The sequence below is a fragment of the Bos mutus genome, chromosome 14, assembly GCF_027580195.1.
Source record: "Bos mutus isolate GX-2022 chromosome 14, NWIPB_WYAK_1.1, whole genome shotgun sequence".
Lineage (NCBI taxonomy): Eukaryota > Metazoa > Chordata > Mammalia > Artiodactyla > Bovidae > Bos > Bos mutus.
In genome coordinates, this window is record NC_091630.1 from 7,785,499 (window position 1) to 7,811,880 (window position 26,382).

A 26,382-nucleotide genomic window follows, 5' to 3' on the forward strand; every position below is an offset into this window, starting at 1 on the left:
TGCTCACCATTTTACTGTCAGTGCTTCATCTCTCATTGAATTTCCCCATTATATTCTGAAACCCTTGTGAAGTTAAGTTCAGTTGCTCAGTCGTGTCCAACTCTTTGCGACCTCATGAACCACAGCACGCCAGACCTCCTTGTCCATCGCCAGCTCCCAGAGTTTACTCAAACTCATGCCCATTGAGTCAGTGATGCCATCCCACCATCTCACCCTCTGTCATCCCCTTCTCCTCCCGCCTTCAATGTTTCCCAGCTTCCGGGTCTTTTCAGATGAGTCAGTTCTTCACATCAGGTGGCCAAAGTATTGGAGTTTCAGCTTCAGCATCAGTCCTTCCAATGAATATTCAGGACTGATTTCCTTTAGGATTGACTGGTTTGATCTCCTTGCAATCCAAGGGACTCTCAGGAGTCTTCTCCAACACCACAGTTCAAAGGCATCAATTCTTAGGCACTCAGCTTTCTTTATAGTCCAATTTTCACATCCATATGTGACTACTGGAAAAACCATAGCTTTTACTAGATGGACTTTTGTTGGCAAAGTAATGTCCCTGCTTTTTGATATGCTGTCTAAGTTGGTAATAACTTCTTCCAAGGAGCAAGCGTCTTTTAATTTCATGGCTGCAATCACCATCTGCAGTGACTTTGGAGCCCAGAAAATAAAGTCTGTCACTGTTTCTACTGTTTCCCCATCTATTTCCCATGAAGTGATGGGACCAGATGTCATGATCTTAGTTTTCTGTATAAGTACCACGTGCTAACCGATTGCGCCACTGGAGCTCCTTGATCTTAATTTTCTGAATGTTGAGATTTAAGCCAACTTTTTCACTCTCCTCTTTCACTTTCATCAAGAGGCTCTTTAGTTCTTCTCGCTTTATGTTATAATGGTGTCATCTGCTTATCTGAGGTTATTGATATTTCTCCCAGCAATCTTGATTCCAGCTTGTGCTTCTTCCAGCCCAGTGTTTCACATGATGTACTCTGCATATAAGTTAAATAAGCAGGGTGACAACATACAGCCTTGATCTACTCCTTTCCTGATTTGTAGCCAGTCTGTTGTTCCATGTCCATTTCTAACTATTGCTTCCCAACCTACATACAGATTTCTCCAGAGGCAGGTCAGGTGGTCTGGTATTCCCATCTCTTTCAGAATTTTCCAGTTTATTGTGGTCCACACAATTAAAGGCTTTGGCATAGTCAATAAAGCAGAAGTAGATATTTTTCTGAAACTCTCTTGCTTTTTCAGTGATCCAGTGGATGTTGGCAATTTGATCTCTGGTTCCTCTGCCTTTTCTAAAACCAGCTTGAACATCTGGAAGTTCACGGTTCACATATTGCTGAAGCCTGGCTTGGAGAATTTTGAGCATTACTTTACTAGCGTGTGAGATGAGTGCAATTGTGCAGTAGTTTGAGCATTCTTTAGCATTGCCTTTCTTTGGGATTGGAATGAAAACTGACCTTTTCCAGTCCTGTGGCCACTGCTGAGTTTTCCAAATTTGCTGGCATAGTGAGTGCAGCACTTTCATAGCATCATCTTTCAGGATTTGAAAGAGATCAACTGGAATTCCATCATCTCCACTAGCTTTGTTCGTAGTGATGCTTCCTAAGACCACTTGACTTCACATTCCAGAATGTCTGGCTCTAGGTGAGTGATCACACCGTCATGATTATCTGGGTCGTGAAGATCTGTTTTGTACTGTTCTTCTGTGTATTCTTGCCACCTCTTCTTAATATCTTCTCCTTCTATTTAGGTCCATACCATTTCTGTCTTTTATTGTGAAATGTTCCCTTGTTATCTCTAATTTTATTGAAGAGATCTCTAGTCTTCACCATTCTATTGTTTTCCTCAATTCTTTGCATTGGTCACTGAGGAAGGCTTTCTTATCTCTCCTTGCTATTCTTTGGAAAACCTTGCATTTTGAAAAAATTCATCTCTGTCTTTAGGATCAAAATAATTTGCTTCATCTTTTGCCTCCACCAAAGCCCTGTTCTCTCTCATAAGTACTATGAGCTCTGTTACTTTTTAGAATGTAAACAGCTCCATCTCACACTCTTAAATACCACAGGGCAGGGGATAAATGCTGTTATTTCTGGTATTAAGTCAACACCAACTCTTCTTCATTTTAAGAGCACTGCTTTTTTGAGATTCATGAAACAACTTTAGTGAATTCTTAAGCTTTGTTTAATTATTATGTCCAGTTTTTAGATTATTTTTCTCTTGTATTTAAGAGTCAAATAAGGAACCATTTGTAAACTTCTTAATGAAATTCCTACTATGATCAGAGAAATAGTTCAATATCCATGTGGAAAACACAGCTACGAACATAGCTGTAAAGACCTCCACAATCTCAAGCCTATACCCCAGACTCCATTTCAACAGCCTAGTTTATAGACATGTCTGGGGTCTTAAAGACATTGCAGGCTCTTCCAGTTTTTCTCCCTTAATCTCTAAAATCAAATAGGACACGGAGTTCAGCTCAGTGCTCTGTGATTACCTAGATGGATGGGATGTGGGGTAGGTCGCAGGGAGGTCCTAGAGGAAGGGGATATATTTATACATACGGCTGATTCACTTTGTTGTACAGCAGAAACTAACACAACGTTGTAAACCAATTATACTCCAAGGGGGGAAAAAAACAGATGTACTCTGTAGCTGACTTTTCAAATCATTACTGTAGCTCTATACTGCTTGAGGAAATCATAATATTTTATAGACTTATGATACAAATTCATCATCTCTAACCTAGCTTAGCTATTATTATACCTATCCCTGGTGAATCAAACATTTTCTGAGATTTTTGCTAGGTTTTTCTCTCAATCTCCAAAGTATTTATTCCAAACCTTCTCAGATCCTGCACTGCTATATTCAACTGTCCTACCTCTCTCTCTTAGTGTACAATGACATAAAATTGTGTGAAAAACATTGATATATGCACGAGTAAAAATTACTCCATTTTCTAGAGTAAGAAGCCTTAGAAGGGCTTCCCTCATAGCTTAGTCAGTAAAGAATCTGCCTGCAATGCGGGAGACCTGCGTTCGATTCCTGGGTCAGGAAGATCCTCTGGAAGAGGAAATGGCAACCCACTCTAGTATTCTCACCTGGAGAATCCCATGGACAGAGGAGCCTGGAGGGCTACAGTCCATGGAATTGCAAGAGTCAGACACGACTTAGCGACTAAACCACCACCACCAAGGAGCCTTAGAAAAGGGTTCCCACCCAAATTCAAGGAAGGTTTACCTGAGGAAATGCTGGCCTCTGCATAAAGCTTGAAAGAGTATGGTCGACTGGAGAATGACAAGAAGTCATGCCTGAGAGGACATAATTCACGTGGTGCTATCTGGTAGGATATCTGGTAGGAGAGAAGGATGGAGGGCTAGGCTGGAAACAAATGGAACAGATTTCAACTTGATATTTTCATGGTATATGCCTTTCACAAAAGTAAATATTATGTTCTTAAACTTCAAGCTACATGAGTAAAGTACATTTATTCAAATCTAAAGAATATTGGGTTAACAGCATGGACATTTTAATAATAGGTAACATTGAGGGGATGTCAGGATAAAAATTATCAGTTTAAAAGGGAAAGAAAGAAGGGGATAATTTAATAGTTGTATAATTTGAAGTCCTTTTAGAGCAGTTATTCATTTAAAAGGTCGGTTCACAAATTTGACTTATAAATGGAGCAAATTAAGAAAATGATAGACCGAGAGGAGATTGCACACTGAATGTTGGCCTAGAGTTCGTGCCAGCAGGGTACTGATGAGACTGAATAGAACGAGATTAAAAAGCGGCTTTTCAACTGTTAAAGAGAGCAGAAGTAAACAAATTTGTGTGCCTGAGAACAGAGTTTCATAAATAGCAATTTTTAGTGCTAAATAATTTCTTCTTTTGTTATTGCTGTGTTACTAAAGCTTGCACTGAAGTTTAATAATTCCTTTAAATAAGGCTTCTCAAATCATCTTTTAAGTTATATTCCATTTGAAATTAAAATCATTGACTACGTAAACAAATTAGGAAACACTTAGAACCACGCATTAAGTAAATTGTTATGTACAAGTCTTTGGCTTTCAAAGTGCGTTACTTCTTGTTAAGAAATTTAAAACTACATAAAACAGATAGGAAGACAATAAATTAAATAGCTTATTTTTAATATGATACCTAATTTTTAAAACAGCAAGTTCAAAAATAGCTTAATCAATTGATGAAGTGCATAATGCTATACAACGTGATGTGCGTCAGGAAAGAAGAGTAATCAAGACATGCTGCCACTGCAGACTATCTTAGCAGTGGAAAAAAGAAGCTTGTACACCTGAATGCATTTTTAACTAAAATGGCACTACCTAGATTTGCAATGGCATGCGTTTCCTCACTCTCTCAACCAGTGATGAGAAAGTGCAATCCCAAAGAAGGGCAATGCCAAAGGACTTTCAAACTACTGCACAATAGTGCTCGTTTTCCAAACTAGTAAATTTATGCTGGAAATCCTTTAAGCTAGGCTTCTGCAGTACATAAGCTGGGAACTTCCAGATGTACCAGCTGGGTTTAGAAAAAGCAGAGGAACCAGAGATCAAATTGCCAATATTTGTGGATCATAGAGAAAGCAAGGAATTCCAGAAAAGCATCTGCTTCGTTGACTAAGCTAAAGCCTTTGGCTGTGTAGATCACAACAAACTCTGGAAAAGTCTTATGGGAATACCAGACCACCTTACCTATGTCCTGAGAAACATATATGTGGGTCAGGAAGCAACAGTTAGAACCCTACATGGAACAGCAGACTCGTTCCAAATTGAGAAAGGAGTACAAGGCTGTATGTTGTCACCCTGCTTATTTAACTTACATGCAGAGTAGATCATGTGAAATGCCAGGCTGGATGAATCAGAACTAGAATCAAGACTGATGGAAGAAATACCAACAACCTCAGACACGCAGACAATACCACTCTAACAGCAGAAAGTGAAGAGGAACTAGAGTCTCTTGAGGAAGGAGAAAGAGGAGAGTAAAATGAACTGGCTTAAAACTCAACATTCAAAAAAGTAAGATCTTGGCATACAGTCCCATCACTTTACAGCAAATACAAGGAGAAAATGTGGAAGCATTGTCAGATTTCATTTTCTTGGGCTCCAAAATCACTGTGGACAGTATCTGCAGCCATGAAATGAGATTCTTACTCCTTGGAAGGAAAGCTCTGACAAACCTAGAGAGCATATTAAAGAACGAAGTTTTCTGACAAAGGTCTGTTTAGTCATAGCTATGTCATCCCAGGAGTCATGTATGGATGTGAGAGTTGGAGCATAAGGGAGACTGAGTACCAAAGAAGTGATGCTTTCGAATTGAGATACTGGGGAAGACTCTTGAAAGTTCCCTGGACTGTGAGGAGATCAAACCAGTCAAAGCTAAAGGAAATCAACCCTGAATATTCATTGGAAGGAATGATGCTGAAGCTGATGCTCTGATACTTTGGCCAGTTGATGCGAAGAGCCAAGTCTTTGGAATAGACCCTGATGCTGGGAAAGACTGAAGGCAAAATGAGGAAGAGGTGACAGAAAATAAGACGGTAGCATCACAGACTTAATGGACATGATTTTGAGCAAACTCTAGGAGATATGAAGGACAGGGAAGCCTGGTATGCTGCACTCCATGGGGTCACCTAGAGAGATAACTTAGCAACCAAACAGCAACAATCAAACTATTTGAAAAGCAAGAGCATTAATTTATTCCAAGGTTTCTTAACCAAGAATCTAGCAAAGTATCTAATTTTAAGCATTAACAATAAAAAAATAAATTTCTTCTGAAGCTGTTCCATTTTAATGAATGTAAAGTGTTTATAAATGTATCAACTGAAAAACACACACACATACAAAAAGCTTTGAGTTAAGTTTATTAGGTGTCTTACTGACCACTATAGCCCAGAGATAGCCTCTCAGATAGCTCTGAGAAACTTCTCTGAAGAGATGAGGAAGAGATCGGTTTACATGTGATTTTGGTGAAGTGGGTACATGCAGTCATGGATACATCTCAGCAAAAGGTTGCTGTTATTGACAAATGAAAGATATCCTAGTTTCTAGCATTTTTCTAGGTATGAGAGGATTCAAGAATTTATGTTTATAAAATTTTCTGAAAATACCTCTCTGAAGGTTTTTTCTGCCAGTTCTCCTAGGGGACAGAATGCCTTATTTCTGTTCTTTGCCCTGAATTCCTTTCAGGTTCTGTTGAAGGTTAGCAACTGCAGTGGCTACTGATTCAGTCCTCAGAACCAGATGGTAAGTGACATTCTTTAGTTGGCAAGTGTTTTGACAGATTAGCTTTGAACCTAAGATTTGAAATCTTCAGCCTTTAATTTTTTTCTTCTTTTTATTTTCTTCAGGAATTTAAACTTAGCAACAAGGGAGGGTCTATTTTCTATGTAAAGATAGAACTATAAGGTGAAGTCTATCATACTTTTGCATATGAAATTTTATTGTGAAATGTGGTAAACAAACATTCTCCATAGTCTCAGAAAGCTGTAGAAATATAAATTGAATTAAATACTGGATAAAAAATTTAATGGAGAGTGAAAGAAAATGTTTGAGATAAAGACATTTGCTATGTATTAAAATAAATCCAGAAATAATCTTCCTGAGATTTGAGTGACAGGAAAGGGCTTAATCCTACACATTCTATTTGACTATGTAATTAACAGGAGGTTTTTCTGTTAATCTTTCTAATAAATATGAATTAAATGTATCACTGACATTTTCACATTTCTTCAAAATATTTGCATGTGGATTTATGGTTGCCTAATATTTGTAATGATAGTTTTAGAGTATGAGACAAAATATTATTTATTTACTCACCTACCTAGTCCACATAAAATTATAATATTCTTGAGAACAGAGAATGGTGGTTTGCCTTACTGCTCTCACTTGCTTCTAAGCATTATTATTATTATTACTATTTTATTTATTTTTTGAATTCAGCTCTGCCAGGTCTTAATTGCAGCTGTGGACTCTTTAGCTGAAGCATGAGAACTCCACTGTGGTATGTGGAATCTAAGACCAGTGATGGAACCTGGGCCCCCTGCACTGGACCACCAGGGAAGCCCTGCATTTTATTATTTTTACCATCAATTTTAGTAAGATAATTTATATATATAATTTCATAAGACATATATGTGTATATGATATATAGATATATATAAATATGTATATAGATACACACATAGGTATGATATAATTTACATATCATAAAATTCAACCATTAACATTTTTTTCTTTTTTTTCCATTAACATTTTTAAATTTAGTGTATTTTCAATGATGTGCATTCTCAGTTAGTTATTCCCTAACTCCAGAATATTTTTACGTTCTCCCTAGAACCCCTTAGCAATCACTTCCTGTTTAACTTTTTCCTCATCTTCTGGCAATCACAAATCTACATTCTGTATCTATAGATTTGCCTATTCTGACTGTTTCACATCAGTGAATATCTATTTTGTGACTTGCTTTCTCACTTAGCATAATGTTTTGAAGATTTGCATATATTTTAGCATATATACTTCACCTTTGAACAACACAAATTTGAATTGCCCAGGTCCAAATAGCAACCTACTCCAGTATTCTTGTCTGGAAAATCCCACGGACAGAGGAGCCTGGCAGGCTACAGTCCATGGGATCACAAGAGTCATACGTGACTTAGTGACTTACACGTGGCTATTTTTAAATGAATATGCTGTTGGCCCTCCATAGCCACAGGCTTCATATCCTCGGATTTGACCAATCTTGGGTCAAAGTTTTTGTCTGCAGTTATTTGAGACTGAGAATTCAAAACCTGTGGATATAGAGGAATGATTGTACTGTGTTATTTTACATAACAGATTTGACCATCCAGGGATTTTGGTGTCTGTGGGGGATCCTGGAACTAATTACCCACAGGTACACAGGGTCAACTGTGTTAGTATTTCTTTCATTTGGTCAAATGCTATTCTATTGCATGGATATACCATATTTGATTTATCCATTCCACTGTTAGTGGATATTTGGGGTGTTTCAACTTTTTGGCTATTTTGAATAAAGTCAGTACACATATTAATATGCAAATATCTGTGTGGAGATTTGTTTTTATTTATTTTGGGTATTTAACTAGAAGTGGAATTGCTGATTCATGTAATAATTATAACATTTACATTTTTACGAACTGTAGACTGGTTTCCAAAGTGTGCAACCATTTTACAATCTCAACAGCAATTTATGAGTTTCCATTTCTCTACATTCTCACCAACCTTTACTGTTGTCTGTCTTGATTATAGCCATCCCAGTGTGTATAAAGTTGGGCCAGATTGTAGTTTTGATTTTCATTTACATGATGAAAACTATTAATAATTTTTAAAATACTTATTGGCCATTTGTATAGCTTCTTTGGATAAATGTCTATTTTTATCCTTTGTCCATTTTAAAACTGTGTCATTTGTCTTTCTGTTATTGAGTTGTAAGATTTATTTATATATTTTGGATAAAGCCCCTTATCCAATATTTGATTTGCAAATTATTTTCTCCACATTTGCAGATGTCCCTAAGCATTTGACCATACAAACATGGCAGATCAGTAATTAACTATTGCTTTGAATTGCTATTCAATACGTTCCTGTTCAGTGACAAATTTGCAAGTTGGAGTCAACTTCACGGCACCTAAAGCAGGGATATTTATTTGTCCATTCTACGTTACCTCTCTGAAATTCAGAAAACTCCAACTTTCAATTGACACACTGCCTCCTTTTCAAAAGGAAACATTTCCAGCTTCCCGTGAAATAACTAGCTGACTAAGTTATTATCTTTAAGATAAGAATGAAAGTCCTATGTAGGACTTCTGAGGGGCTCTTGAAATGAGTTGGTACAGCTTTTTCCAGGCTGTTGCCAGCAATGTAACTGAGAGCTGGAGCCATCAGCTCTCTTTTGTTGTAGGAATCAAAGCTACACCCTAGAGTTTGCGGAGGTGTGAACCAGGGAGAAAAGCTGGTCCCTGATGTGTTCCTGGAAATACCAAACTAGTCTGCACAGCGTGCGTATATACTTCTTCTACCTGAGAAAGAAATGCCAGTCATATTTCAGCCACTGCTTTGAGGGATCTTAATTACTTTTATAACTGAGTCAGAACCTGTGTGTCCCATACTCTTTTATTTCCAACAAAATGAACTTTTGACTAGCTAAAAGGTTATGAAACAAAAGGGCAGGTTTCACTGACTTTACTCAAAGCGGAAGACTGTTTATAGACTTCATCTAGTCCTTGATGGGTAGCAGTATACTGTATTTAGTCTTGTATTGATTCTTCTGTGCCTGAAGTGAAACCTAGTCTATTAAAGAGAGGAAAGAGATAGAGGGGAGGGAGCAGAATGAGAGACAGAATGACAAAGATTTCATCTGGTGAATTAAGATAAAATGAAGCCCAACTTTTTTTATCTTAAAATGTCTCCCAAAATGGAAAAAAAAGGTCTGTGACAGTAAGTTTTAGTTCAACAAAGTGCAAAAATCAGTATCACATCTAAGTTTGAAAATTGGGCCACATGAGGGGTTTGAGTCTTCTCCTCACTGTTAATGCAATCGAGATTTTCTTCTGCTATTGCACTTGTTTTATACAAATGAAATTCCCTTTTGCATCCTTATCATACATTGTACTTTGGTTACTCTAACAATTAAGAATTTAATGTGTCAGTCATTAATAGCTTGAAACCCATTTGCAAAGCTCTAACTGCATATCCATTACAAATTAGAAATGGACAATAAAAATTAAAACCATCCTGAACATGTTAGGTATGTGTAAATTGATGGAATGAATTTAAAGGTATATTGTCTGCTTTTAATATTGATAGACTTTTTGGTAAGGAATTCAAGAATAGTTTCTATATTTCTAAGTATTACTACCCTTATGCAAGTATGCATGAGGCTCCCATGTACATTTTCTTGCAACTTTCTGTGAATCTGTAATTATTTTCAAATAAAAAGTTAAAGTTACTCAAGAGAAAATAAGCCATGAATCATCTATCAGTTCAGTTCAGTTCAGTCGCTCAGTCGTGTCCGACTCTTTGCAACCCCATGAACTGCAGCACACCAGGCCTTCCTGTCCATCACCAACTCCCGGAGTTCACCCAAACTCGTGTGCACTGAGTTGGTGATGCCATCCAGCCATCTCATCCTCTGTCGTTCCCTTCTCCTCCTGCCCTTAATCCCTCCCTGCGTCAGGGTCTTTTCCAATGAGTCAACTCTTCGCATGAGGTGGCCAAAGGATGGGAGTTTTAGCCTCAGCATCAGTCCTTCTAATGAACACCCAGGACTGGTCTCATGCAGGATGGACTGGTTGGATCTCCTTGCAGTCCAAGGGACTCTCAAGAGTCTTCTCCGATACCACAGTCCAAAAGCATCAATTCTTCGGTGCTCAGCTTTCCTTGCAGTCCAACTCTCACATCCATACATGACCACTGGAAAAACCATAGCCTTGACTAGATGGACCTTTGTTGGCAAAGTAATATCTCTGCTTTTTAATATGTAATTTAGGTTGGTCATAACTTTCCTTCCAAGGAGTAAGCGTCTTAATTTCATGGCTGCAATCACCATCTGCAGTGATTTTGGAGCCCAGAAAAATAAAGTCTGACACTGTTTCCACTGTTTCCCCATCTATTTGCCATGAAGTGATGGGACCAGATGCCATGATCTTCATTTTCTGAATGTTGAGATTTAAGCCAACTTTTTCACTCTCTTCTTTCACTTTCATCAAGAAGCTTTTTAGTCTATAGGATACCAATATTCTCTGTTGTCTTAAAACCTAGAAGAATGTCCAGTGTGTGTGTGTGTGTGTGTGTGTATTTCACAGAAAGTTGCAAGGAAATGTACAAGGAGGTGCCCAGCATCCTTCACAGTCTTCCCCAGTGTTAACATCTTGCATAAGTATATACAATATCAGAACCAGGAAATTAATGTTAGTAAAATTCACAGAAATTTGTCATATTTTCCCAGTCCCACATACACAGATTAGAGTGAGTGTGTGTATGCTGTTATGTGTAGACCAGGATGTGTATGTCATATGCACATGAAGGGATGTTTGACTTCCTTAAAACCTCATATGCTGAAACCTAATCTCCAGTACTGTAATGTTTGGAGTGAAAGCTTTGGGAGGTGATTAGGTCACGAAGGCTCTGTTTTCATGAATGGAACTGGTAGAAACCCCAGAGAGCTTCACACCCTTTCCACTGCATACATGTGTGTGTGCTCAACTGCTCAGCTGTGTCCGATGAACTGTCCCATGGACTGTAGCCTGCCAGGCTCCTCTGTTCATGGGATTTCCCAGGCAAGAATACTGGAGTGGGTTGCCATTTCTTTCTCCAGGGGATCTTCCTGACCCAGGAGTTGAACCCACATCTCCGGCGTCTCCTGCGTGGGCAGGTGAGTAGTTTACCACTGAGCCACCTGGGAGGCTTCTGCTGTGTGAGGACACAGCAAAAAGATAGTTGTTGATGAACCAGGAAGCAGGCTTTCACTAGACAGGAAATCTACAGATGCCTTGATTTTGGACTTCCCAGTCAAAAACAGTGACAAATAAATTGCTGTTGTTTAGGCCGCTCAGTCTACGGTATTTTTGTTATAGCAGCCCAAGCACAATCAAGTCATGTATATTTCTTTGAAATGTTATCACACGTGTAGTTTAGAGTAACCACTACCACAAATAAGATGTAGAACATGCCGTCACCACAAGGCTCCCTTGCTCTACCCAGTTATAACCAATCCCACTGACCCCCATCCTAAATGCTGGCAGCCACTAACCTGTTTTCCACTGCTATAATTTTGTCCTTTCATAGATGCTGCATAGATAGAATCATACAGTAAGTAGCAGTTTGAAACTGGCTTTTTCAAATCAGCATAATTCCCTTAAAGTTCATGCAAGTTGTTTTATATCTCAGTACTCTACTCTGTGGTAAACCAGTCTCAGCCTGTAAATAATCAGTGATGTGAATGGACTTGGCCTTAAGAGTCGTCTTATGATTGCAAGACAACCTCAGAAATAAATATCAGAAAACATTGAAAGAGATATGATTTTTTTACTTACCAGTCTTGGGAAGTACACAGAATATAAAACAAGGTTGTAGAAAGAAAATAAAAGTGTGGGCCTGGGGTTTTGCCCTTTTTTCTTTTCAAGTGAAGCCATTTTCTTCAAGGTAGAAATACCTGCAGTTATACGTCATGTTTTCTTTTAATTGAAGTATAATTTATATGTATTAGTTTCAGGTCTACAACAAAATGATTAGGTATTTACATAGACTGTGATGTGATCGCTATAAGTCTAGTTCCTGCCTAACACCATACAAAGTTACAAATTATGCAATGCAGTTTATTATCTATAGTTATTATTCCAACTGCAAGACATGTGTTTTATGATTGGAAGGTTGTACCTCTTGCTGCCCTTCACCTATTTTCCCCACTCTACAGTCGTATTCCCCTTGGCAACCACCAATCTAGAGTTTTGTTTGGTTTGGTTTTTTATCTGCTTCCACATATATGTGAAATGATGTATTTGTCATTCTTTGTTTGACCCATTTCACTTAGCATAATATCCTTAAAGTCCATTTATGTTGATGCAAATGGCAAGATTTAATTCCTATTTATGGCTAATAATATTCCATTGTGAAAATATACCACATTTTCTTCATCCTTTCATCCATCAGCTGGCACTTAAGTTGCTTCCGTATCTTGATTTTGTAAATATTTCTGCAGTGAGCATTGGTGTGCATACATCTATTTGAATTATTGTTTTCTTCTAACAAATATCCAGAAGTGGAATTACTAGATAATATGGATGCATTATTTTTAATTTTTTGAGAAACCTCCATATTGTTTTCCATCGCAGCTGTATCAATTTACAGTTTGCAGGACTCCATTTCTCCACACCCTTTTCCACATGTCATTGTAAATTTTTTTGATAACAGCCATTTTAAAAGGTGTAAGGTAATATCTCACTGTGATTTTGAGTTTTCATTTCCCTGAGGATTAATGTTGAGCATCTTTCTATGTGCCTGTTGTCCATCTATATGTTTTCTTTGGGCAAATCCCTATTCAAATTCTCTGTCTTTTTTTTTTCCTTTTTAATTTATATTTTTATTGAAGGATGATTGCTTTACAGAATTTTGTCTTTTTTAAAAATTGGATTTTTTTTTGTTACTGAGTTTGAGTTTTTTACATATTTTGGATATTAAACTCTTATCAAATATCTGACTTGCAAATAACCTTTTCCCATTTAATAGACTGACCTTATATTTTGTAGATAGTTTTCTTCTCTGTACAGAGCTTTTTAGTTTGATAATCTCATTTGTTTATTTTTATTTTTGATGTGATTACTTTTAGAGTCAGATGCAAACAAATATTGCTAAGATCAACATATAAAACTTTACCACCAAAATTTTCATCTGGAATTTTATGGTTTGTGGTCTTACTTTCAAGCCTTTCACTCATTTTGAGTTAATTCTTCTGTAATTAACTATAAGGTTGCATTCTTTTGCATGTGGCTTTCTGATTTTCTCAACACCATTTATGGAAGAGACTACCCTTTTCCTGTTATATAGTCTTGACTCCTTTCTCATAAATTAATTAGCCAAATATGTGTATGTTTATTTCTGGGCTTTCTGTTCTATTCTGTTGATCTATCTGTCAGTTTTTATGCCAATATCATGCTTTTGATTACTGTAGCTTTGTAGAATTGTGTAAGATCATAAAGCATGATATTTTCAGCTTAGCTCTTCTTTCTCAAGATTGCTTTGATTATTTGGAGTCTTTGATGATTCCATGCAATTATGGGGTTAGTTTATTCTATTTCTGTGAAAAAATGCCATTGGAAATTTGATAGGGGTTGCATTGAATCTCTAGTCTGCTCTGGGTAACATGGACATTATAACAGTATCATTTTTCAATCCTTGAACAATAAATGTCTTATTTGTTTGTGTCTTCTTCAATTTTCTTCAGCAATAATTTTTAGTATACAGGTCTTTTACCTCTTTGGTTAAATCTGTTCCTGGGTATTTTATTATTTTTATTTTTTGATGCAATTGTAAATGGGATTCTTTTAATTCCTTTTTTGATATTAATTCTTATTGTGTAAAAATATAACAGATTTTTGCATCTTAATTTTGTACTCTGCAACTTTACTGAATTTGTTTTAGTTCTAACAGTTTTGTGTGTGTGTGTGTGTGTGTGTGTGTGTGTGTGTACTCTTTAAGGTTTTCTATGTATAGTATTATGTCATCTGCAAATCATGACAAATTTACTTCTTTCTAATTTGGATGACTTTTCCCCTGCCTAATTGTTCTAGTGAGAACTTCCAACGCTATGTTGAATAAAAATGGTGAGTTTGACATTCTTGTCTTGGTCCTGATCTCAAAAGAAAAGCTCTCAGCTTTTCATCTTTAAGTATGAGATTAACTGTAGGCTTGTCATACATGGTCTTTAGTATGTCAAGGTGAATTCCATCTGTATGCACTTTGTTGAAAGGTTTTTTTAAAATCATAAATGGATACTGAATACTTTTTCTGAACATATTTAAATGATTATATGATTTTTTCCTACATTTTGTTAATGTGGTATATCACATTGATTAATTTGTATATATTGAACCATTCTTGAATCCCTGAAATAAAGACCACTTGTTCATAATCTATGATTATTTTAATATACTGTTAAAATCGTTCTGCTCACATTTTGTTGAGGACTTTTGCATTTATGTTTCTCGGGGATGTCATTATTATTTTGTGTCCAACTCTTTGGGGACCCCATGGACTGCAGCCTGCCAGGCTCCTCTGTCCATGGGATTTCCCAGGCGAAATACTGGAGTGGGTTGCCATTTCCTTCCCCATGGGATCTTCCCAACTCAGGGATTTGAACCTGTGTCTCCTGCATTGCAGACAGATTCTTTACCGCTGAGCCACTGGGGAAGCCATTTTATAAAGAATATTGGCCTTTAATTTTCTTTGTGTGTGTGTGTGTGTATGTGTGTGATATCTGTGTCAGGTTTTGGTATTAGGGCAATGATGGCCTTTAAAATGTGCTTGGGTGTGTTCCCTTCGTTTTATATTTTCAGAGACTTGGAGAATGATAGTATTAAATCTTATTTGAATGTTTAGTAACACTCACAAGTAAAGCTTTCTGGACCTGTACTTTGATTTGCTGGGGACTTTTTGGATTATTGATTTAATCTCCTTGTAGCAATTGCTTTATGCAGATTTCTATTTATTCATTGTACAGTCTTGGAGTATTGTATGTTTCTTAGCTTTATACATTTCTTCTAGATTGTCTAATTTGTTGGTGTATAATTGCATATAGTAGTCTCATGATTCTTTGTGCTTCTCTACTATTTATAACTATTATTTTTTGTTTTTTATTTATTTTTCTTAATGAGTATAACTAAGTGTTGTCCATTTTATTTGATTCTTTAAAGAGCTATCCTTAAGTTTCATTGATTATTTCCTTTTTTTCTCCCAGTTTTGTTGAGATATAATTGACATATAGCTATATAAGTTGAAGATACACAGAATAATGATTTGACTTATATACATATCACGAAATGATTTGGACTGTGAAGAAAGCTGAGCGCCAAAGAATTAATGCTTTTGAACTGTGGTGTTGGAGAAGACTCTTGAGAGTCCCTTGGACTGCAAGGAGATACAACCAGTCCATTCTAAAGGAGATCAGTCCTGGGTATTCTTTGGAAGGAATGATGCTAAAGCTGAAACTCCAGTACTTTGGCCACCTCATGTGAAGAGTTGACTCATTGGAAAATACTCTGATGCTGGGAGGGATTGGGGGCAGGAGGAGAAGGAGACGACAGAGGATGAGATGGCTGGATGGCATCACCGACTGGATGGACGTGAGTTTGGGTGAACTCCGGGAGTTGGTGATGGACAGGGAGGCCTGGCGTGCTGCAATTCATGGGGTTGTAAAGAGTTGGACATGACTGAGCGACTGAACTGAACTGAAATGATTTCAGCAATAAATTTAGTGGCTAAGCCACCATATAGATATAAAATTAAAGAAATAGAAAAAAGTATTTTCCTTGTGATTAGAGATCTCAGGATTTACACCATTAACAACATATATATATATATATATAAAATACCTGTTTTAATTACAGTTATCATGTTGTACTCTACATCCATAGTACTTGTATTTTTCGACTGCCTTCCAATTACTCCACCCCTTACCTGTGGTAACTGCAAATCTATTGTCTTCTTTTTAACATGTTTGTTTGGTTTTTGAACTAATTGACCTACAATACTATGTTAGTTCCTGTGTCACAAGAGAGTTGTTTGACACTTCTGTATCTTTCAAAATAATCACCATGATAAATCTAATTATTGCATGTCACCATACAAACATATTTCATAGCTTTTGTTTGCATGTCAAACTTCTGACTCTATTATTTTGCCCCTGAAAGTGTTACTGCTTAATCACTGTCACTTAGTTCTTTGTCTCCCTATCTCCCTTCTCTATGGCAATTATCTCTTTGTTCTCTGTATCTGTGACTCTGTTTCTATTTAGTTAACGGCTGTTAATTTTTGTTATTTAGATTTCACATATAAGTGAAATAATACAGTATTTGTTTTTCTCTGTCAAACTTATTTCACTTAACACCTTCTGGGTCCATCCATGTTGTTTTAAATGGCAAGATTTAATTCTTTTAATGACTAATTGATGCTTTTTTTTTATATACGTACTACATCTTTTTTTTTATTTTATTTTATTTTTAAACTTTACAATATTGTATTAGTTTTGCCAAATATCGAAATGAATCCGCTACAGGTATACATGTGTTCCCCATCCTGAACCCTCCTCCCTCCTCCCTCCCCATACCCTCCCTCTGGGTCATCCCAGTGCACCAGCCCCAAGCATCCAGTATCATGCATCGAACCTGGACTGGCGACTCGTTTCATACATGATATTATACATGTTTCAATGCCATTCTCCCAAATCTTCCCACCCTCTCCCTCTCCCACAGAGTCCATAAGACTGATCTATACATTAGTGTCTCTTTTGCTATCTCGTACACAGGGTTATTGTTACCATCTTTCTAAATTCCATATATATGCGTTAGTATACTGTATTGGTGTTTTTCTTTCTGGCTTACTTCACTCTGTATAATAGGCTCCAGTTTCATCCACCTCATTAGAACTGATTCAAATGTATTCTTTTTAATGGCTGAGTAATACTCCATTGTGTATATGTACCACAACTTTCTTATCCATTCATCTGCTGATGGGCATCTAGGTTGCTTCCATGTCCTGGCTATTATAAACAGTGCTGCGATGAACATTGGGGTACACGTGTCTCTTTCCCTTCTGGTTTCCTCAGTGTGTATGCCAGCAGTGGGATTGCTGGATCATAAGGCAGTTCTATTTCCAGTTTTTTAAGGAGTCTTTTGAACTGTGGTGTTGGAGAAGACTCTTGAGAGTCCCTTGGACTGCAAGGAGATCCAACCAGTCCATTCTAAAGGAGATCAGCCCTGGGATTTCTTTGGAAGGAATGATGCTAAAGCTGAAACTCCAGTACTTTGGCCACCTCATGCGAAGAGTTGACTCATTGGAAAATACTCTGATGCTGGGAGGGATTGGGGGCAGGAGGAGAAGGAGACGACAGAGGATGAGATGGCTGGATGGCATCACTGACTCGATGGACATGGGTCTGAGTGAACTCCAGGAGTTGGTGATGGACAGGGAGGCCTGGTGTGCTGCGATTCACGGGGTCGCAAAGAGTTGGACACGAGTGAGTGACTGATCTGATCTGATCTGATCTGATTCCGTTATATACATATATATGCCACATCTTATACATATATATAAGATATATCACATCAGATATAAAAATATCATATATGTGTGTGTATATATATATATATCCATTCATCTCTTGATGAGCATCTAGATTGCTTCCGTATCTTGGCTATTGCAAATAATATTGCAATGAAAATAAGGGTGCATATATTCTTTCTTATTAGTGTTTTTGTTTTCTTTAGATAAATACCCAGGAGTGAATTACTGGATTATATGGTAGTTGTTGGCTTCTCTGGTGCCTCAGTTAGTAAAGAATCTGTCTGCAATAAGGGAGACCTGGGTTTGATCCTTGGGTTGGGAAGATCCTCTGGAGGAGGGCATAGCGACCCACTCCAGTATTCTTGCCTGGAGAATCCCCAATGACAGAGAAACCTGGCGAGCTGCAATCCATGGGGTTGCAAAGTCAGACATGACTGAGTGATTAATCACATGGTAGTTCTATTGTTAATTTTTTTGAGAATTGCCTATATTGTTTTCCACAGTGGCTGCACCAATTTACTTCCTACCAATAGGTCATGAGGCTTGCCTTTTCTCCACATCCTTGCTAACGATTGCTATTTGTTGTCTTTTTCCACTCTGACAAGTGCTATGCAGTATCTCATTGTAGTTTTGATTTGCATTTCCGTGATGATAAGTGATACTGAACATATTTTCATGAGTCTGTTCACCACCTATATGCCCTCTTTGGAAAAATGTCTAGTCAGATCCTCTGCTCATTTTTAAATCACTTTTTTTAATGTTAAGTTGTATGAGTTTTTGTATTTTTTTATATTAACTCCCTATGTGATACATCCTTTGCAAACATTTTTTTACCCATTCAGTAGATGGTCTTTTTATTTAATTGATAGGTTGATAGTTTGTTTCCTCCACTGTGCAAAAGCTCTTGTTTGATGTAGTCTCATTGGTCTTATCTATTTTGTTTTTAGTTTTATTTCTTTTATTTCTATGCTTATCTTCATAATTATTTTCCATCTGCTAACTTAGTGTTTTATTTGTTCAGTTTCTTTGGGTGTACAGTTAAATAGTTTATTTGAAACTCTCTGTTTACTGAGACAGGCTTGTATCAGTATGAACCTCCCCCTTAGAACTACTCTTCTTGTATCCCATAGATTTTGGTAAGTTGCATTTCCATTTTCATTTGCCTCAATGTATTTTTAATTTATTTTTAAAATTTCTTGGTTGACTCATTTGTTGTTTAGTAGCACATTGTTTAATCTCCAAATATTTGTGCTAATTTAGTTTTCTTTTGGTGAAAAATTTCCATCTTCATACCATTGTGGTTGGAAAGATGCTTGATATTAGTTCAATCTTCTTAAAAGTGGGACTTCTTTGTGACCTAAGATGATTTATCCCAGAGAATGTTTCATACTCACCTTGAGAGGCATGTGTATGCTGCTGCTTTAGATAGAATATTTTGCCTATATGGGAGGGGGTATTAAGTCTATTAGTTTAACCTGTCATTTACGGCTGATGTTTCCTTATTGATTTCTGTCTGGATAACCTACTCATTGATATAAGGAAGTACCAAAGTCTCTTACTATCTTTGTATCAACATCTTCCATTAGGTCTATTAATATTTGCTTTGTATATTTAGACACTCCTATGTTGGTTGCATAAATATTTACAAATGTTATATATTCTTCTTGAATTGATCTCTTTATCATTATTCAGTGCATATCTTTTTCTTTACTACAGTATTTGTTTTAAAGTCTATATTTTTCTGATATAAGTATTGCTACCCCAGTATTATTTTGGTTTCTATTTGGAGGAAACCTCTTTTTCAAGCCCTTCATTTTTAATTTGCACTTGTCCTTACATCTGAAGTGAATCTCTATAGATAGGTGGTGTTGTTTTTGGTTTTTATCCACTCAGTCACTCTGTGTCTTTTGATTAGAGATTTTAGTCCATTTACATTTAAAATAATTCTGGAAACTTTATGTAGTTACTGCCACTTTGTTCTTTGTTTTCTGGCTGCTTTGTAGTTTCTGTTTCTCTTTTCTTCTCTTGTCCTCTTCCCTTGTGGTTTGAGAAATTTATTGTTATGTTTAGATTCTATTCTTATTTTTGTGCATCTACTTAGGTTATTGCTTTGTGGTTACTATAAGACTCACATGTATTAGTTTACATATATATATATATACACACACACACACACACACACACACACACACATAAGCTTCCCTGGTAGTCCAGCTGGTAAAAAGTCCCCCTGCAATGCAGGAGACCCCGGTTTGATTTCTGAGTTGGGAAGATTCCCTGGAGAAGGAATAGGCTATGCATTTCAGTATTCTTGGGCTTCCCTGGTGGCTCAGACAGTAAAGAATCTACCTGCAATGTGAGAGACCTGGGTTCAATCCCTGGGTTGGGAAGATCCCCTGGAGGAGGTCATGGCAACCCAGTCTAGTATTCTTGCCTGGAGAATCCCCATGGACAGAGGAGCCTGGTGGGATACAGACTATGGGGTTACACAGGGTCAGATAGAACTGTAACAACTAAGCAGTGTCTACACACACACACACACACATATGTATATATGCCACACAGATTTGTATATATATATACGTATGCTATATTTTGTTATCAAGTTACACTTAAACACATTCTAAAACTTTGTGTTTTTACTCCTTCCTCCTACATCTTATGCTTTTGATGTGATATATGGCATCACTGTGTGTTTGTATCCCTTAACTAGTTCTTTGGGTTATAGCTTTTTGGGGAACGCCAGGCAGGGCAGGCTTGGTGGGGTCCAGCTGCGGGGCAGGGCAAGCAGGTCTAGCGAGATGAAGGGAGACTGCAAAGGTAGCATTCACAGGTGCCGTGCTGGCAACGTAGAGAGTGAACGCCCAAACGGCACCCACCAGTGCTTCCGTACCCCGAGGGAGTTTCAACAGACCCCGAACCTCTGGCAGGTGCTTTAAGATTAGCAAGTGAATCTCCTTCACAGAAGGCCGAGGCACTGTTCAAAGTGTTGTTTTTGTGCTGGGTCCCAGGGTGAATGAGGTTAAGGTTATGTATGGACCCTTTTATAATCAGTATCTCTGTTTTCTACAGCCCTTTGAATATCCTCAGCATATGTCCCATTGCTTTTAAAGCCAGCTTTTAGGGCTTGTCTCTTTGGTCTGTGTCTCAAATGCTGAAGCGTCTGGTGTGGGATTTCAACCCTTTACTCCTGAGGGAGATATTCTGTTTTGATGATCCCCCATCCCAATTGTGGGTCCCTGCACCAAGAGTGGAGTTTGCGGAGAGACTAGGTCTCTACCTCTCCTCTCATTTTAACATGCCCTCTTTATCCTTTTTGTGATGGGACGGTTCAGCTCGTTCTCAGAGCTTTTTAAAATAGAGTTGCTCCTTCTGTTGCTACAGATCTGCTGTGTCCATGGGAGGAAATGAGTTCAGGATCTTCCCACAACTCCATCTTGAAGCACCTCTCCTGGGGTTTTGTTTTATCGGGATTGAAACTGGTGGCCTAGTGTTTCATGAGTTCACTTTTTAAAGTGTGGGGTAAAAAAGGCAAACAACCTAAATGACCAGCTATTTAAAACAAATGAGCCTGGGCTGGGGTGCGGGGGAGGGACAGCCTGTCTCTTTATCTAGTCATAGGGCTGGAAATGTGCGTTTTCAAGATAGTTCTCTTTGAAATAGATGCCTCTTTGAAGTGGATGCCTCAAACAATCAAAGCTGAAGTCAAACACTTGCTTTACAAAAAGAAAAACAACTTTTCAGGGCTTATGCTAGTTTTTTTTTTCTTTTTTAATTGCTAAGTAGAATTTCATGGTTTAGATGAATTTCACTTCATATAATCACTCACCCATAGGAAGATATTTGGATTGTTTCCAGTTTTGGGCTATTAAAAACAGAAACATTTGTGTTCAAGTTCTGCGTAAGCAAGTTTCATTTTTCTGGGATAAATGTTCAAGAGTGCAGTTACTGGGTCTTATATTAAGATCTTTTCCTGTTTGTTTGTTTTAAATGAAACTCATGAGCTATTTGCCAGAGGGGTTGTAGCATTTACATCCTCAAGCAATGTATAAGTGATCAACTTTCTCTACTTTGTCAGCTTTTGAAATTATCATAAGCTTTTATTTTAGTCATTCTAGTAAGGATGCATTGATGCTTCATTTTGGTTTTCACTTACATTTATCTGGTAATGACAGGCAGCACCTTTTATTCCCAGATTTATTGATGTATTATTGACATATATGCAATTTTACACTGTACAACATAATGATCTGATATAAGCATATATTGTGAAATGATTATCACAGTATGGTTAGCTAACACCTCCATCCCTTCACATAACCAACATTTTTTGGTGTGTATGATCATAACATTTAAGATCCACTCTCTTAATAGCTTTCAGTTATGTCACATTGTGAATTACATGTTAGTCACCATATGCATATTGGATCTCCAGAATCTATTCATCTTATGACTAGAAGACTTTACTCGTTGACTGGCATCTCCTCATTTTCCCTACACCCCAACCTCTGTCAATAACCACTTTAGTCTTTATTTCTATCCATTATGTATGCTGCTGCTAAGTCACTTCAGTCATGTCCGACTCTGTGCAACCCCAGAGACGGCAGCCAACCAGGCTCCGCCATCCCTGGGATTCTCCAGGTAAGAACTGGAGTGGGTTGCCATTTCCTTCTCCAATGCATGAAAGTGAAAAGTGAAAGTGAAGTCGCTCAGTTGTGTCTAACTCTTAGCGACCCCATGGACTGCAGCCTACCAGGTTCCTCCATCCATGGGATTTTCCAGGCAAGAGTACTGGAGTGGGGTGAGTTGCCTTCTCCATCCATTATGTATAGAGATTGCAAATAAGCATGTGAACAGTGTTCTGTGTCATGTGCCATCAGGGAAATAAAACAATAGTGAAATACTACTATTAGAATGGCCAAAATCTAGAACACTGACCGTACTAAATGATGGCAGAGATAGGAACAACAGGAACTCTCATTCATTTATAATGAGAGTGCAAAATGTTACAGATACTTTTTGGGGAGCATGGAAGATACTTTGGTGATTTCTTATAAAACTAAGTATATTCTTGCCATACAATCCAATAACCATATTCATTGGCATTTACTCAAAGAAGTTGAAAAGTTTTTCACACAAAAGTCTCCACAAGACATTTACAGCAGTTTTTTCCTAATGGTCAAAACCTTGGCAGTAACCAAGATGTCTTTCAGTAGGTGAGTGGAAATGGAATATCTGTTGGAGGAAGGGGACCCCTTCCAGGACCCCAGAGTGAGCTCCAATACTCAGAAATGAATTGTCTGAGGAGACACACCTGCTGACAAAGCAAGAGACATTACTGGGAAGGAGGCTAAGGGAACGTAGGAGAACTTCTCTGCCTTGTGGCTTGCAGTCTCGGGTTTTATGGTGATGGGATTAGTTTCCAGATTTTCTCTGGCCAATCACAGACTCAGGGCCCTTCTTGGTGGCTCAGGCATTACTCAGCCAAGATGATGCCAGCAAGAAAGATTCTTAGATGTGGTAGGACACCTGGTGTCTCCTTTTGACCTTTTCCAAATTCTTCCAGTTGGCGGTGGCTTGTTATTTCCGTGTTCCTTCCCAGGACCTTCTGTTGTAAAATAACTCAAGTGAATGATTACTATGGTGCCTGGCCAGGGTGGGTGGTTTCATTCAGCATGTTTCCCTTAACAACTTACCCCTCCCCGAGAGACTTCATACTCAAGATACACCTTGTGAATTGGGGTGGAAGTGTCTTTCTTCTGTAACTTCTTCCATCTGGGTATGGGTATTGTCCTGACTAACAGAGCAGAAGTCTCTCTCTACCTGATCTAAGTCAAGGTATTCTGTGCCTGAAACCAGCATTCAGCCCCCCGCCCCAGTAACATCAATTTAGCCTGAAACTGTTGGACACATCAGAGATGAAGCAGACAGGGAGCAAACAGGAGGCCTAACAGGGTGGTCATCACTGGTACCCAGAAGAGGACGGCAAAATTGGGGTAAGGGCTTTGGAGTGTATGACTTTCTTCTGATTAATTGGCGGTATGGTAGTAGGGTGTTGCTCCAGAAATCTTGTGCTCAGCCTGAAGCTACCCTCCTCCAAGTGGATGAGAGCCCAGCTCTGCAGAAGAGCTCAAAGATATCGTTGTGCATACTCCTTGAGTAAGAATGAGGGCCTTGCCTCAATTCTGTACCACCTCTTGATTGTGCCCGTTTCTGCGTCCCCTCCCTCCCCTGATCAAGAACTGTTTGAATCTACCCTTTGGAACTCAGGGAAGTTCAAGGAGGCTCAATGAAACCTATATTCTACAAACAAGAAATCAGGGACACAAAAATCCTTTCCTAACCTTCTTAACAGCACGAGAATTTATTTGGTATAATTCTTCTCCAGTTTGTGGATTGTCTGCTCGGTGACTCTATGGTGGGGTTAATGGTGATTTCCCAATAGGACTCATGCCCCATGCTGTGTGACACAGGTCTGCTACACAGAGCCCCTTCCCCTGTGGCAGGCCACTGGTGATCTGTACCTCTGCAGGAGACACTCAAACACTCAAAGGCAGGTCTGGCTCAGTCTCTGTGAGGTCTCTGGGTCCTGGTGCACACAAAATTTGTTTGAGCCCTCCGAGTGTTTCTGGTGGCTATGGGGTTTGATTCTAAACATGATTTTGCCCCTCCTACTGTCTTGCTGGGGCTCCTCCTTTGCCCTTGGACATGAAGTATCTTTTTTTGGCGGGATCCAACATTCTTTTGTTGATGGCTGTTCAGCAGTGAATTGTAATTTTGGAGTTCTCACAGAAGATGAGTGCACATCCTTCTACTCTGCCATCTTCCCTGCTCTCTTTAGAGAAGATCGGACAGATGATGACAATGTGTCCCTTTCAAAGGAGGGATGAGAGTCACGCCATGAGGTCACCACAAAGGATGCAGTGTCCCATGTCCAATTCAGATTTCAAAGCAGCCCACTCCAGAACTTCCACGTACACTGCAGGACATCTGATGGGTTGTTTTGTTTTTTTTTTTTCTCTCTCTCTCAATGAGGATCCCCACTCCCCTACCTGCTGGGTGTCCTGCCAACTGTGCCAGTTGTATAGCTGATCCTGTTCATGATACCAGTTGTCTTGCTGTTCACACTGTTTGCTGAAACCAGGGTAGGCAAGGTGCAAGCTGGTAGGCTGGAAGAAGACTTGAGGAGCTGTAGGAAATGTAGACACATTTAGTCTCTCCTGGCTGGCACAGGACAGTCTCTCCTGGCACACAGTCTCTCCCCTAGCTGATGCAGCAGCCAGAGCAGCAGCCATAACATAACTATAACACAGCCATAATGTAGCCATAACGTAACCTCACATAACGTAACTATGATGTCGCTTCAATGTAGCCCCAGTGCAGCAGCAGCCAGGGCTTTCATGGCAAAGCTCATATAGGCGAACTGCACAAAGCAGTCAGTGACCAAGTGAGTCTTCATGACGCGCATGTGCAGTGCAGTAGGTGATGTCAGTCATTACACAACCATGCAAAGTCATTGTTTACAGAACATGGGGTGAGAGGGCGTGAGAGCGTGGGGTGAGAGAGCCTGACTGGCACCATATTGTTAATTTCCCCACAAGTCAGGTAGTAATACTTACAAATCTGAATTAACTGGTCTCTAATGGTTTCCTGTACGAAAAGAAGTGGTAGGTAGCAGAATCAGGTATATTAGAATTGCTAAACAGCAGCATTAGCAACCTAACTGAACCCTTAGTGCCTACTCTAATCAAACTCATATACATATATTCTTCCATTATATGCTGAAATGCTGCTGAGTATATGCAAATATTAACATGGGTCTGTTGGTATTTTTTAATAGGAGCTCAGGTATTTTGGTCACATGGAGTACTGAGTCAATTTTTCAAATCTATTGCTCCCCAGCAGCAAACCGAGAGCAGTTGATTAACATGAGACAAGGATTTGCCAAAAGGACAATTTTTTTTTTTTTAAGTAAGAATGGGATTCTTTTTCAGGCTTTTAAGCAGTCTCCATGGAGTATCTTGATTTTCACAGACTCAACAAGTATCACTGAATCATCTGGGTCATAAAAACAGAGAGCTAGACTTTCCCACAAAGAAGACTGAATCAGGTAGGAAATCTTCTTATGCTCTGGGTCACACTCAAAGATGACAGGTTTATGAGTTCTTTGATAAATAGGTATTCTTCAATAACACACCAAGTATACATCAAGGCCTGGGAAGTACGGATTGTGTTTTAATTGAAGAGGATATGAGCACCAAGTAGGGCTTCCCTCATAACTCAAGTTGGTAAAGAATCTGCCTGCCAGGGAAGATACCCAGGTTCGATTCTTGGTTTGGAAAGATCCCCTGGGGAAGGAAAAAGCAGCCCACTCCAGTATTCTTGCCTGGAGATACCAGGGGCAGAGGAGCCTGGCAGGCTACAGTCCATGGAGTCACAACAGTCAGACACGACTTATTGACTAATCCACCATGAGCAACAAAAACTTGTCTTTGTACTTGAAAAGAATATCACAAAGTGATACAGATGATTGGAATCCCTGAATACTTCAGTGAGGTCGCACTCTTGGTTT